Source organism: Lycium barbarum, chromosome 11 (genome assembly GCF_019175385.1).
Source record: "Lycium barbarum isolate Lr01 chromosome 11, ASM1917538v2, whole genome shotgun sequence".
NCBI classification, from domain to species: Eukaryota; Viridiplantae; Streptophyta; class Magnoliopsida; order Solanales; family Solanaceae; genus Lycium; species Lycium barbarum.
This window is the reverse complement of record NC_083347.1, coordinates 13194990-13212047: the sequence shown is the minus strand read 5'-3', so window position 1 is coordinate 13212047 and position 17058 is coordinate 13194990.

Here is a 17058-nt window from a genome sequence, read left to right as displayed (position 1 = left end):
GACCACAAATTTGAAGGGAAAAAATTAAAGACCAACCCGAAATGGGACCATTTGTGCGAATGACCTAGTTAACAATTGCAGCTTTAAACTGTAGGCAATCGTGCAGACCAGTCTTTAATTTTTGCCCCTCAATTCACTGGTCTTTAATTTTTGTCCTTCGCTAAAAAAGGTGGTCGAAAATGTAACACCCCATATCTTGGAACTAAGTTTAGACTCATATCATTAGAGTTTTAGTGGAAAAACTGAAGGTTTGAACGTTTTGCGAAAATGGTTGATGGGCCTACTTCGGACAGCGATAACTCCTTGATTAGTTGGGAATTTGGGAAAGTACCCTTAATAAAAGTTGTAGTACGTAAAAATACCTTTCAAACGATATAAGGACCAGGCTAATCAGAGACCGGAGCAAGGAGATATGATCGTCTCAATATGGCTAATAGTAAGACACTTAAAATTCTATAGAATCGGCTAAGTTTTCGATACGTCTGCCTTCCAGTCAAATTTCGTGAAAATCCATTGGGAATTTGAGGAAACTTAAAACATGAAAGTTGTAGCCCTTTGAAATAGATTTCCAACGGTATATTGTGGAGACCAAACAGAGCTCTGTACAAGAAGTTATGACCATTTTACCGAACACTGCGTAGAACCGACACACGCCGCTTTTCTGGGCGCGTACGATGGCCCCGCATCGCGGGCCGATCGCGCAAATCTAAGTATCGACCTGCAGAATGTCGCGTGATGCACGTGCATCGCGGACCCATCGCGTAACAGGTCGGGTTTCGGGTCAAAAGTCGGGATTTCGCGTTTTAGGTTATATTTAAGCTTGGGGTTTATTTCCCCAACACCCCTAGTCACGAAAAATCACCCTAAAGTCAGAGGGAACAAGTTCCAAGCCTCAAGAACCCTCCAAGGTAAGTTTTATTATGATTCTAGGTTGAATTCAAGTCCCTAATCTCTTTCTAACTTGAGTAAACCCTTCTAATCAATAGAGTTGTGAGTGCAACATTATTGTTGGGCGTGGAAACCCTAGACCTCGTTTTCAAGAGGATTGGATGTCAAAAAGGTAATGCTTCTACACTCTAATCATTCATAATAGTGAATTGATGAGTTCTTGGGAGAATAGTAAATGGGTTTAGTAAAGAGAATTATACGAACTATAGTAGGGTTTTGGATTGTTGACTTGAGATTGTTATAATGATATGGGTGATGGAGAATGATGTTAATTACACCTAATTGAGATCGTAGAATCACCTAGAAGTAATAGAATGAGAATTGGGTGAAGAACACCATTAATGGATATTGTGGAGCTTTATGCCCACTAAGTGTTTGATAAAATGCTTAGATGACCAAAGCATGAATTATTGCTAATATAGAATCCCTTTGACTTGTATTGATATAGATCAAAGTTGAAAGGGTTGACGAACATTGTATTACCCTCAAAGGCTGGAATTAAGGTATGTGAGGCTAACTATCTACGTTAGGGAATATTCATGATTCTTCCTACGCCTCATTCTTCATACTTGTTAGTAATTTGACTCAGAATATAGTTTAGCCCTAGTTTCATGATATGATATAGAATTGTTATCTTCTAGGGTTGCAGTTACAGAATTCGTTCATGGTTGTCACTTTGAACATCATGAACTCAACACATAATCTTTATAGACTTATGTGTTGTTGTCACATGAGTCTCAGTCAGTGTATAACCAGTCATTTGCATGAGTCCCATAATCAGAAACAGTTATCATGCTATCAGCTATAGCCAGTCTCAGTCTTGTAAATTGTTAATGTTGAACACCTGTATCTGTATTTTTGGGCCCGAGGCCATAGTTTATGCATACGTATTGCTTGGGCCCGAGGCCACAGTTTATGCATACGTATTGCTTGGGCCCGAGGCCACAGTTTATGCATACATATTGCTTGGGCCCGAGGCCACAGTTTATGCATACATATTGCTTGGGCCTGAGGCCACAGTTTTTGTGCACATTATTTGGGCCTTAGGCCACAATTATATTTACAGTTTTACAGGTGATTCTTCATCCAGAATAGGGAGTACTTCAGCTTCTTGCTTTCCTGTTTAGTTCAGTTTTAGTTTCAGTTTCAGTTTCAGTCCCAGTATTTTATTGCTTCAGTTGCTTTACATACCAGTACAATTCAAATGTGTTGATGTCCCTTTTATTGCTTGGGGGCCTGCATCGCGATATACAGGTTGACGACTCGGCTCTTTAGGAGTGCACGTATCAGCTATTGGTGAGCCCTAAAATTCCTTCGGGGCGTTGTCAGCTATCTAGTTATTTCAGTTTATAAACAGCTCCATTATTCAGTATTCTTAGAGGCTTCATAGACACAGTTCAGACAGTCAGATATTTATTATGTTAGCCTTGTTGGCAATTGTTCAGTTGTTTTGGTTTAAGCCATGTTGGTTACGTTCAGATATTTCAGATTGTCTAAGTATTTCTGCATTATGATTTCAGTCAGACCTTTAGTATATCAGCATGTGTTTAGTTGTTTCCACATTCAGTTATGTTTTTGATATCACATGTTGATTCAGCCAGCTAGTTGGTTCGCTCGGTCACATGCAGTCAGGCACCGGGTGCCGTGTTACGTCCAGGCCCAAGTTCGGGGCGTGACAGAAAATATCCCGAGGTTCTGGATTCGAAACCCAGCAGAGTAAAAAATAATAATATTTTCGCAATGCATAATTTTATATGAACCTATGCCTATTCGGGCGAAGTTACATAGAACCTTTGCCAGAGACTACAGACTTTTGCAAAAAGCGTTGCCTTGCGAATTTATTTTTTTTACTGAGTGGGGACTTGAACCCAGAACCTCGAGGTATTTTCGGCCACCTTTTTAATCGAAGGGTAAATATTAAAGACCAATAATTTGAGGGGAAAAATTTAAAGAACACCCCAAAAGAAGGGCAATCTGCGCAAAAAAAAAAAATGTTAAACTGTCAGCGATCATTGCTTGCCCATTCGAAGTGTGAAGTTGAAAAAATGAATATTTGAAGTTAAAGTTCAAAAAGAGTATAGAAGTATCTGGAGATGAATTTCTCTTTGAAAAAAGTTAAATTTTATGAGTGGAAGTCATTATTTCACTTGATGTCACGATCTATTTTGCTTAAAAGTCGTGCGGGCGCCTATCATTCCCACCGCGATAGGTGAACCTTTATCCCAATATAACCAATTTAAGTAAAGGCGGAAGAAATACATATAGAATAAGTCTCAAATCATCCATACAAGATAAAGTGTGGAAATACTAAATACAACCCCATAGATCTGGTCTACTTCATACAAGAGCACTAACTGAATACTACAAGTCTGAAAGATGATAAAGTCTCATAATACAATTGTCGTGCTCACCCTGGAATGACTCTACTGCAGCCTCGCCAATTAGCCACGAGGGAAAAGAGTGGAACCTAGTTAATACTCTGCATCCATAAAAGAATGCAGCAAACGTAGGTCAGTACAAAACAACGGTACTGGTATGTATCATCGGCCGACTAAGTATAGCTAATATAATTCAGACAATAAAGCAAGATAGGCAGATAAATCAACAAGTATAAATCAAACACAATCGAAATCAAGTGCACGTCATCGCCTAAGTTGAGCATCTAATCCCAAATGTACCAAGTCTCAATATGTCAAATCTGAATCCAACATCACAAGTAAACACCAAATCATCTCAATCTAAGCCATGATGCAATGCAATGCAATGCAATAGTGTATGAATGCAATGCAATGCAAACCCATGCAAATGATGTGTACACATGTACTCCAGACGAAAATATCGACATCTCGGTAGCACAACCCAAGGTGACTCGCGAAGTCTAAGTGCCATTTGTCCCGAATCTTTGCCCAACAGACAGACGAGACCCGGATCGTTGCCCATGGGGGTTCTCATCGGCACCACCCTGGGGGACCCGCGGAGTCCATGCACTAACTCAATCCACGATTCCGGTAATATCATCGGATATCGGACTCTCACATCACTTAAGTAAAAATCGAGCCCAACACATCATAGTGCTTCATCAAGTATCATCAAGGTATCAACAGTGTATCATGAATAGATGAGAATGCGTGCAATGTATGTGTCAACATCAATAATATGATCAATATCACAAGTACCAACATGGATACGCCAACAACATGTCAATGTCACAAGTACCAACAGGGGTACGCCAATAATATATGAGTGTCACAAGTACCAACATATGTACGCCAACAATATCAGGGTCACAAGTACCAACATGGGTATGCCAACAATATCAATGTCACAAGTACTAACACGGGTACGCCAACAATATCAGGAAAGACTACACAATTCATATAGAACTCTATCCTTATATCAACATCAACCCGTAAAACACTACAATATCACAATCAAGATAGAACAACAGATTCCAATATCTACTAACACGTGGCATCAAGCCAACAGAATAGAACAATCAAGTCACAACACAACGGGGTGGCTAGCCCCAATCACGCAACAGGGCCCAACCTAAGACAATATCCAACCCAACTTTACACCCGAAGGTTTACATGCTTTCTCCAATAATATAATTCTAAATATATGTTTCGCTATACGAAGTCTCACCAAGGGTAAGCCGTAACCCACCTGGATGGCCGAACAGAAACACTAACAAATCACTTTTTTGCCTTGCCTTTCTGTTGAGCCTCATAACCAAAAAAGTCTAGGCATATTTGAAATCTAAATTAGAAACCATGAAGAATGATACTAATATTGCTATCATTCAATTTCGATCAAATCCAACCTTAGAATTCGGGAAAACAGGGCCCACAAAGTCGAAATGGGAAATTTGGGAGCAAAATGTCAAATTAAGCACTAGGTAATCACAACCTAACCACTAATTGCTAATTTAACTCATGGATTCACCTAATTTCGAAATCGAAGCAAAACCCCAATTTTGGGTATAATCCCTAACTCTTTGATTCAAGAATTCAACTCTAATAATGGAAGATAACTGGTTAATAACCTTAGATTCATCAAAATCTAACATAAACTCCATCAATTTCATCATTAATAAGCCTAGATAGAACATTCATTATCTCCACTTTTATCTTCCATTACTAAGGAATTATCAAGGGAAAGAGGAATCTATGATGATTAGAATTAATGGAATAGCACAAGGATTAGGAGTACTTACCACTAGGAATCTCCACCAAAATTCTCCAAGAATAGTTCCCAAGAGCTATATTTCGTAATGGCATTAAATGATACCCTAAGAACTTTTAACACTTCATTAAATATACTCACTGCCCGTCATTTGCTTTGGCGATGTTGTAACCGCTCCAGCGGCAGGGTGACCACTCCAGCGGTACTGCTGCCGCCAAAACGAGCACCAGACACCAGAAATCCACCTAAGTTTCACAATGCAATCCAATTTTCTAACTAATTCCCGAGGCCATCTGCTCACATACCACACATATAGACACACATAAAAACATGCCATGAACGCGCTCGTGGCCTCGAAATTCCCAACGGAGGTCTCGTTGACCAAGTCAACCCTCGATACCTTACTTCAAATTTCCCAATCCAAGTCCCAAAATGCATCCAAGTGCATTGGGGACCAAACCAGATAAACACACAAGTTTTAAACGACCATCCGGACCTCTCGGAATCGACGAATTTTCGAAAAAGGTCTGTTTATCCAAAAGTCAACTTTGGGTCAACTATTTTTCACTTTAAGCACATATTTTATGAAAAATTGCCCGAATCAAGTCTATACACCTCGGAAAGCGTGTCAACGGTTCCGTCGAGTCAAAAGTGCGCTAACCAATGCTTGGGAAGGGGCGGAAATTCCGAAAAGACTATAACGACCAAACGAGTCATTAAACTTGAAATACTCCTCAAACTAGTATTTCCGCTTCAAATTAACATTGAAATATACAACAATAACTATGGTGCAGTCTCAAACAGGTTGAAGTTGACTATGTCAACCTTCATTTGACTATGTTATTTCATTTAAACTTATCTCATGCCAAATATTATGCAAATACAAATACAAATACAAATATTAGTTCTCTTTAGAGAAAAAAAACATAAAATCACTCCTAAACTTGCACCGAATACTCACTTTAGCAATTTAACTTTACGGGTATTTATATACCCCTATTGTTGTTTGAAGTGGAATAAATACCGCCCTGAGATTATGATAGTATCAGTATCATAATGTGAAGTGTATTATACACGCACCACGTTGTTTCCACGTTAGCACCACGTCATAGCCATGTCAAAATTAAGTCAGACCAAATAGTGAAGTTCTTAAGAGCTCTTAAATTCATGTAAGTCTGAGGTAGTCCTCACTTATGTCCAGTTTTTGAGTAGTTGGCGTTAGGAATCTAAGAAAACTCAAGTGAAAGTCATAGATAATTAAAATACCTTTCCAACTATATATGGTGGAGCTCAAACGGAGCTCTGTGCTAGGAGTTATACCTGTAATACGGAACGATTTAGGCAGTCGCGGCACCCTTGCGTCGCAAGGGTGGCGCGAGTTTTGGTGTCTCAGACCAACTTTTTGCCTTGTGCGCCACAATTGCGATGCCAGGGTGGCGCAGGCGAGGCACCTCGCACTGGCCTTGCGACGCAAGGGTTGCGTGAGGCCCCGTTTTTCTGATTACGAACTATATAAGCTTCTAACTCATCAAAAACCTTCCCCACTTCATTTTGGATGACTTTTTGAGAGAAAACAACCCTAAGGCTTCCCCAAAACATCTAAGGTAAGTTATTAATCAATTTTCATCATTACTACTTCAATATAGCATTAGATTAGTGCTAGTTCATCCTTCAAAACCATAGATTCTTGAAAACCGAAGAAAGAGAAATTGAAAGAGACTTTGGGAAACTTCTTAAAGGTATGTTCTTTGATACTTATTGAAATTATTTAAAGTATTTGTACTAGTGTAGGGTATTGGAAGCAATACGAATCCATGGGTGATTCATGGAGGATTCAAGAACAAGATTTAAATCTCAGAAAAACCCTAGTTTTTGAAATTGATAGAAAACTCATAGAAACGATTAAAGTTCTAATCTTTATCGTCTAAATCTATTGTAGAGTGATTGCTGAACCTTAAAAATTCCGTTGGTACTGTTTGAGTGGGATTTGAGGTATGTCTCTTTTTTTAACATACTTCTTCAACTTGAAATATGTTTTCTTTGACAAGGTGTCATGTGAGTAAGGAACAAGCCCTCATGGAATCTTAAACATTATATTTTATATATGAAGTCATTGTTTTCTATCTATGAGTTGTTGAACTAAAGTACAAAGCTTGAAACTTGAACTTGGATTACCCCATAAGGGATATTTTGCATAAGAACATAGATGGTAGTAACAATTGAAGTGTTTTGCCCTATGAACGTGTTGAGTTGAGTCGTAATTGAATAATGGTTGAATAGGATTTCTAAATCAGCTGATAATGTGTGTATATCCCTATTCATGGGATCATGAACATAATTCATAATGAGTAAATCGGATTCCATGCTTTGATTGTGATTTGGCTTTTATGCTATCATTCTATTGATTGTGTTTGGCCTAGCTACTCGGGAGGAAGGGTAGTCACTATGGATTATAGTGGGATTAGCCTAGCCATTCGGGTGGAAGAGTGGCCATCGAGGATTTATAATCTCGATGTGGTCTCTACGTAGCTATTTGGGAGGAAAGGTAGCCATTGGGTTGATAACCCCTATGTGGTGCTTCTATGCGGGTTAGGGAACCTTAAATGGTCATCTGTTCGTTATGTTGATTTGGGCCTGTATTGGCACGTCTTATACTTTGGTTGTTTGTGAGTGGCTTGTTGATGATCTTAAGTTCATGATGGAAAGAATTAAATGTGATAAACAACTTAATAAGTTGAAATTGATTTATTTCTTCTTTAACGGTTTTCATTAATGGTGTTACTAAGTTTGGTGATTTATTATATCTATGAGTTTCAAACTGATTTTATTGATACCGTTTTACTGATCTTTATTATATTATTTTGTTATATTAACTATTGTCCTGGAGACACTCACTGAGTACCCAGTAATCAGGCATACCATTATTGTTTTTGATAGTGTGTTAGGTAACGTTGAGGAGCAAGTTTGGGATACGCACGCGGATTAAGAGAGCTTGTTACTTTCTGGACTATTTGGTGAGCCCACATGCTTGTTCGTGGGGCACCATCCTATCTTAGTGTTACACCTCGTAGTTTTACACGTTGAGATTCGTCGTATGGTAATTGCCCTAGTCTTGGATACCGAGGCTGTCTCCGAGGTTATACGAGGTTGGACATGTATATCTTATGTTTATAAGGGTTTAAGTTCATGTTTGGTAAGTTATGGAAGGATTAGAGAATAAATGAATCGAAGAAATACGTTTCGGCAAGTTTCGTTCTGAAATTATTTTTATACGGACCGTATATTTGGGATATAGACCGTATCTTGAAATACTGGCCGTATTTTAGGATTTGAAAATTAACAACGAAGGCAAATTTTGGGTTGAAAAATACGGACCATTATACGGTCCATATAAAATTATACGGCCAGTATATACAGACCGTATTCCTGAGGCGATGAATTTTTGCTGATTTTATATATTACGACCCCTCCTCATTTTTAAGTTATTTAAACCCAAACCCAATTTCGTAAAAGCTCTAGGAAGCTCTCCCATCATATTCAATCACTCCCCCAAACAAAAATCAAAGATCAAAGTGACAATTCAAGTGCCTAGGGTTTTCAAAGTCTTGTTGAAGCTTGTCTCTTCTTCTTGTAAAAGATTTTGGAGGATATTTCAAGGCGAAATGATCTTGGAATTGAAGTGTTTTTGAGTTTTTTAGGTAAGATCTCATCTTATTTTCATGATTATGAGTTTATGTGATAGTTATGCTAAGATTTGAGAGAGAAAAATTTGAAGGTGTCACGCCCTAATTTGGGATCGTGCGGGCACCTACCTTTCCCACCTCGGTGGGCGAACCCTCTATCAAATAACATGTTGATTTAGTAAGGCAATTCATTTAGCTGACAAATAATTAGGAATAACAACGGAACTTCATAATATATTCATTAACTCAAATGTTTACAGGATTACAACAATATATGATTACAGACTTGATACAAATTCCCATGATCTGGTCTAGACTAGTACAAGAGCAACTAATGATTATAGACTTTCCACTACACTCTAAGCCTCAACCTCCGTCCCGGATGAAGTAGGAGGAGGCCTTCCAGATAGGCACCGCACATTTTCGCTTTATATCAAATCAAATACCTAAAACAATCCACGCCCAAAAAAGGTGTAGCAAGTGTAATATCAGTACAAAACACGCGTACTGAGTAAGTATCATAGGCCGACAATGGTTAGTAACACATATCAGTAAAAAATTCATAGACAAACATGATGACAACTCTACCAATTCATATATCTATCTATTGCACAGTATACAACAATACCATTTCTGTCATTAATTTCATTGCAATACTCACCAATCAGACTCATAACAATCTTGTCACTTCCATATCATTTAATCATTCGTTTAATATGGTGGTCTACTCATCACTAAGATACCCATTACCCTACAGCACATAAAGACTGAACATACAAATAAGATTCCGGACGATCTATAGTTACTTTATCAAGTACAACAACGAATCCAAACCTAAACACCCATATTTACCTAAGTAAGGCAACTAACCCGACTATGTCAAGTCTGAGTATATCCGATCCAATCCAACCATCATAATCCAATCATCAAACATCTCAATTAAGTCATAATGCAATGCAGTGCAATAATGGTATGAATGCAATGTCATGCCATGCAAATGAGGTGTACACATGTACTCCGGATGGAAATATCGACGTCTCGGTAGCACAACCCAGCGTGACTCGCGAAGTCTAAGTGCCACCCGTCCCGGATCTTTTCCCAACAGACAGACGGGACCTCAGATCTTTGCCCATGGGGGGGGGGGGGGTCTCACCGGTAACACCCTGGGGGACCCGCGGAATCCATGCACTATCAAAAATTCTGGGATATCATCGGAATCGGCCATGCAACAATGATGCCGGAATAGATCAACGGACATCGGCCATATCACAATCACTCAAGTAAAAGAGTCTGTCAAATATCAGTTTCACACAATCAACGATTTCAGAATTGAACCTCGGCCTTCTCACAATCACTCAATTAAAAGAGTTTATCAAATTATTAATTTCACTCAATCAACGATATCGGATCATCACCGGGTATCGGCTATGCTTCATGAATGAGTGAGAATGTATGCAATGCGTGTATCAATATCAACAATCAAGTTTAATATCACAAATACCCACAATGGGGTATGCCAACAATGTATCATGTCACCATACCAACAGTGGGTATGCCAACAATATATAATATCACAATACCAACAGTGGGTATGCCAGTCAACGATACCAGATCATCACCGGGTATCGGCCATGCATCATGAATGAATGAGAATGCGTGCAATGCGTGTATCAATATCAAGCTCAATATCACATTCCCAACAGTGGGTGTGCCAACAATGTATCTATATCACAATACCAACAGTGGGTATGCCTACAATATATCCGAACCACCAATACCACAGTGGGTATGCCAATAATATATTCCAAATCAAGATAAATGCCAGGGTCTAATCTCTATCAACAACTTATGGCATCAAGCCAACACAAATAAATAGTCAACACAACATAACAGGGTGGCTAGTCCCACACACAACAGGTCAATCAATCGATAGACATTATTACCACTTCCTTAAATCAGTAACATATATCTCATCCTACACTCAAAATCCCTCGTCACAACTCACTTAGGACTCAATCACAATCGTTGGTATATTTTATCCTCCCATTTATCCACTAGATTCACTATTAATGGCATAACACAAGTAATCACATATTACGGGAAATTTTCATCATTAGACACAAAATAAGTTTTGTCTGCTACTCCCAAGTCACATAAATCCACTGATATTCAAGAAAAACCACATCAAACAACCTAAGGAATCTACAGGCCACAAGCCCGAACACACAATCAGACATCAATACCATCCTAGGATTCCATCTCAAACCTCCAATTCCTATACATGCATTCTCCGTTCCTTGTAATACACAAATATGGGAAACTAACCAGAGTCTACCAAAAAGGAAAGCCATAACCTACCTGGCAACCGAACATGTGCCACAAACTCACACGTTGTCTTGTCTTTCAAAGCGTCTCCAAATAATCAAACTCTATCACATATGAATTCTATGTAAGAAACCATGAATAATGATACCCATATTGACTACTTTCTATTCGGGTCAAATTCCAACCCGTAATTTAGAAAAAATGGGTCTCAAGGGCAAAACGAAAAATTTATGACCAAAATACCAAATTCAATACCAAAAGGTCAAAACCCATTACTTTAATTATAGGTATACTCAATTAATTCTTAAAATCATCATTAATGTGAAAATCCCCAAATTTAGGTCTAAGAATCCTAACTTTAATCCCATAATTTTACCTCTAAAAATGGAAGAGCCATGTTTATATAGTTTATAATCATCAAATTCATGCTTAATAAAGCTAACCCGACCAATAATACAAGATTCCAAAGCCAAGAACCCATTAAGAAGAAAACCCATAAAAACCCTCTTTGATTCTAGTCATTACAAGGTTGAAATCGTGTTTAGAAGATCATAATGGATAGGTATAAGATTAGGAACATTTACCCTAGGAAGAAAATGGCTCTCTAGGCCTTCAAGTCGCCTCCAAGAGTGCTTACACGAGTTTAGAAGTTATGGGAAATGTCCAAGGGTTTTAGAAGGTTTTTAAATTGAAAATCTGGCCTGTCGGCCGCTATGGTGGTTAACAGGCCGCCATGGCGCCACCACTATGGCGGTCACCCTACCGCTATGGCGGTCACCAGACACCAGAAAATTCTGGTGTCTTCCAAATTTGGAATTGACCTTCAGAACCTCCCGGACACAAACCAAATATGCAGATATACATAAAAACGCGCTGCGAATACACTCGTAGCCTCAGAATTCCCATCAGGGGTCTCGTTGACTGAGTCATATCTTAAAACTAACTTTCCAATCCAGGTCCCAAAATGTATTCGAGTACATTGGGAACCGAAATGCATTGGGAATCGAAATGAATATGCACACAAGTTCTAAACGACCATCCAAACCTCTCGAAATCGATGAATTTCCGAAAAAGGTCTGTTTACTCAAAAGTCAACTTTGAGTCAACTCATTTTCGCTTAAAGCCTATTTTTTTTGGAAAACATTCTAAAACCCACAACGATGCTTAGGAAGTCATGCCAACCGTCTCCTCGAATCAAAATAGTTCTAACGTGACTCAGGAACAAGTAAATGAGGGCAAAAATGGAATAATCACGGTAACGACAAAATGGATCGTTACAGAAGGAAAGGTTTAAACATGAACTTAATGTTATTTTGAGTTGTAATCTAACTTGAGCCATGATTGTTAGTGTGTTTTGAGCAAAATCTTGATATGAGGATAATAATTAATGTTGAGAATGTGTTGAGGTTGTTATACTGGGTGTATTTGAAAGAAGGAAGTGTTGTATACAAGCATATATCGGGTTGCTCAATTGTATATCTTTAAATGTTATGAATATGAGTTTAAAGAAGATCATATGAGGTTGTTATGTTAATTGTTAGTTGTGGACTTTGTGGTGATGATTAAGGAATAGGGGAAATGCTGCCCGTTTCATTTTAGAATCGAGTTATCATTGATATACGTGATATACTAGCACCATCTAAGTTGTATATATATTCCTTTGTTATAGGATTGGCACTCTAGTTGTGATAAGCTCATTGTTGGATTACTTGGACGACTTGAGGTATGTTAAGGCTAACTTTCCTTCTTTTGGCATGATCCTTATGAACAGAACGTGAACGTAACACTACTCCATAATAACTTTATTCTTAGTAGCTAGGGATGTTACATGTTGATTCATGTTCTAGAATGTTATTCCCAGTAAGTTCTTCTTCAGATTTAGTATGATCCTTAGAGTCACTTATTGATGAAAATGCTATCTCATAATGATGTTCAGAGGTGTAACGACCTTATGTCACTCCAACAGATTCAGAATGTACTCTTATCATGTTTATGCATTGCATTTCATATATATATGGAGGGGGGAAGGTGACGGCGTTATATACGCACTACCACCTGATATGATACGATGTGATGCCCACAGAGGCTTGACAGGCGTTATATACGCATATATATGTATGAACCTTATGCATGAATGCACAGTATTTATGTATATCATTGGCCTACAAAGGAAGTTTAGATATACAGGTTGCACTCATTTTATCCTATGTTCTCTTAGGTCTTTTACATGTTACTTTCATGTAAAAATACACCTCAGAGATTTCGGATTGTTGCATTGTGAATATACTATGTGAGCTCAAGGTGAATATGAAGTCTTTATGAGATTAAGGAGAGTATTAGATAGCTTAAGTTTCGAAGTCATATGAATGTGTGAGACTAAGTTTGTTGAAGGAAGTGAAACGTAAGTCATGTTGGAAGGTTTTCGTGATAGTTGATTTAATACGTATTTAGTGATATCTTAAAGGGCTGCTATAGGGCCTATTATATGGTTAATGAAGTGTTACATAAGTGCCAAGAAGGTTCCACAAGGATTGGAAGTCAAACGAATCGACAAGAGAAGTTTCGGAAAACTGTGGGTTGTACGACCACTTATACGGACCGTATAAGTTATACGACCCGTATAAATGGTCCGTATAACCTTTCCAGAGAAGGTTATTTTTATAGTGGAATTATACGGTCTACTCATACGGACCGTATAAGTGTCCGTATAACTCGGTCGGGCAGCTTTATTCATTTTGTATAAATAAGTGACCCTTGATTATTATTTCATTTCCCACATTTCCCCCAAGTCTTGAGAGCTCCAAAACCCTTCTCCAAGCATATTCCACTTAAACCCAAGAGAAAACAAAGATCAAATAGCAAGAATTAAGGTATTCATGTGTTGGAAGGCTCACTAGGGTTAGTAGACTTCAAGAATAACTTGGGTATTGGAGTTATGGTTTTCATACAAGGTGATAGCTTGCTCCAAAGCTCATTCTTATGAGATAAAAAGTTAGTTTTCATGCTTATTTCATGTTATCAAGAATGCTTAGTTGTTGAACAACTTGGGTAGAAGGAGAAAGTAGAAGTTGAGGTCTAAATGTAGTTTTCATGATGTTTTTGAGTAATAAGATAACTTGAGTCATGAGTCTTAGTATGATATGGATATATTCTTGTTATGAAAGGTAATAATGATGAAGAGGAAGCGTTATATGAAAATGTGCAAAGAGTTGGTGTGAAGTTGCTAGTATAAGTTGAACAAGAGAAAGAATTTTGAGACTTAATGAAATGTGATTACTTGATTATGATATTTTGGATGTTGTTATAGTTGTTTGGGAGTTGTTTTGCAATATGGTAGAAGTCGACGAAATAGGAGAAATGCTGCCCAATTTTCTTTAGCTTATGAATTATTCTAGTTTGAATTTAAGAGTGTCTTTAAGGCTTAACCATGGTATGAATCCTTCTAAATGTAGATTTTTCCAAGCTTCGGCGGTGAACGTTAAGTAGTTAAGAAGACGACGAGGTATGTAAGGCTCACCCTTCTTTCATTAAGGCATGATCCCATTGCTATATACCTTCTCATGAGTTTCATAATGTCTTCCAAGTGACTTCATCCCTTGAATTACTAAAGCTCATGATTCTTGGTATTTTCACGATACCATCACCTTAATTATATAATAGATAATCCTCTAAGGAAGGGTATAATGGAAATGATGATGATGATGATATTAATGTACTCCTATATACATATATTCAAGTATAACTACTAAGAACACCAAGCTTATATGGTCGGGTACGATATCTATTGCGCGCACACCACTGCAGTTGGATACGAATAACACAAAGCCTTGGTAGGGCCAGGTACGTATAACATCGAGTCTTGTCTTGGCCGGGTACGTGAAACACCGAACCTTTTATGGTCGGGTACGGTACTAATATATAATTAAGCATTAGAAATGGAAGGTTCCTATTAGAAAAAGGTTAAGAAAACATGATGATTGTCGCTAGAGGTATAAATGGCTCTATCATCTCATGACTCTTCTATCTTATGTTATTTCTTATGCTTCTATTATGATGTTGATTATGCTTTACATACTCAGTACATTATTTGTACTGACGTCCTTTTATTTGTGGACGTTGCGTCATGCCCGCAGGTGGTCAGAGAGATAGACTTGATCCGTAGATTACTTGTTCAGAGACTGCATAGAGGAGCTCCATTTGATCCGGAGCTACAATTATTGGTGTTATTCTTTTGTGTATATACATATGGGCATGGTAGGGCCCTATCCCGTTTATATGATGTTACATACTCTCTTTCGAGGCTCGTAGACAGTTGTGTGTAGTTAGATGTCTTTTAGCCTTGTGGGCTCATATTTTGTATATTATTTTATTAGCCTTATCGGCTTGTGTATATGTACATGGGTGTACTTGTTGATGTTGACATAGAAGTGTCTTTGCCCAATGATATTCGTATTATTGATGTATAGAAATCATGAGTAGGCCATGTGGCTCACCTAGATGTGAATGTGAATGTACGATGAGAGGATGTGAATGTACAATGAGAGGTGCCCGGGTGAGTTAGCTCTGGGTGACCGTCATGACCCTCCGGTTGGGTCGTGACACATACCTTACATACTCAGTACTTTGTCCGTACTGACGTCCCTTTCCTGAGGGCGCTGCGTTTCATGCCCGCAGGTACATGTAGACATATTGGCAATCCGCCCCTGTAGGCTGCTGTTCATCTGATATTGGAGCACTCCTCTTATTTCAGAGTTGTGGGTTAGTCTTGGTACGATATTCTTTTGTGCACATATGGGTACGGCGGGGCCCTGTCCCAATCTTTTTATGTCAGATATTCCAGTAGAGGCTTGTAGATAGCCATGGTATAGTTAGACCTTATATCGCCCTTGGGTCCACATTTTTGTCTGTATAGTATTGCACGCTAGCTTTGTCGGCTTGCATAGATTTTGCCCGGTTTAGTTGTATAGTGTACCTTCTTGGGCTCATTTCCTTTTCAGCATATCTCTTATATGATTAGCAGATTTTCGTCTGGTGACCCCTGAGGTCCACTCTTGTTGATGATCATGATAGGAAAGCATATTTAGCGGTGCTCGGCAGGTAGGGCCCTAGTGTCCATCATGGCCTACCAATTTGGGTCGTAATTGTAACCTTCCAAGGGTAGAACGAGCTAGTAGAGACTCGATTTTATAAGTCTAAGAACTGAATACTTGACTTCTTTGTGATTTTTGATTAATTTTGTTGAGTCCGTCGGAGGCGTGACGTAGAAAATTAGAGCTTCGTTGGGAATTCTGAGGCCACGGGTGGATTCATATGACGTTTGTACGCATATGTGCATGTTTTTTTGGTATTTGTGAGGCCTGAGATGAAATGTTGGGTGATAGAGTGGAATAATGGGCAAAAGTCGAGCTTATTGCCCAAATTGGGCCGCTACGGCGAGGCTTGTACCGCTATGTAGCAGTGAGCCCCTCGCCGCCAGCGATCGGCCAGTGATCATGTGTCCACCGTGGCGGGCCATGTCCCGCTATGGCGGTGTCGCTATAGCGGAACATGGGCCGCCATAGCAGTGATCGGGTTTCTCTTGGTCCGCTATAGCGAGATCGCTGCGGCGGTAAATTAACCACCGCAGCGGTCGTCGGGGGGCAGAATGTCGTGTTTTAAACACTTAGTCTCACATTCTTTATTCATAATACTCTAGCACAGTTCCCCACAAGCACCTAGGGTGAAATTCCAAGCTAGGGCAAGAATACTTTTGAGAGATAAGTCTCATCCATCCCTTCCAATCATTCTGTATGATCTTTATGATTATCATCCCTTTTAGGGGTCTTTAATGGTGAAATTAGTAATAGTAACCCTAGGAATTAATAAACCTTCTATACTTGATGAGTTATGATGGTTATCACTTATTTATCATTTAATG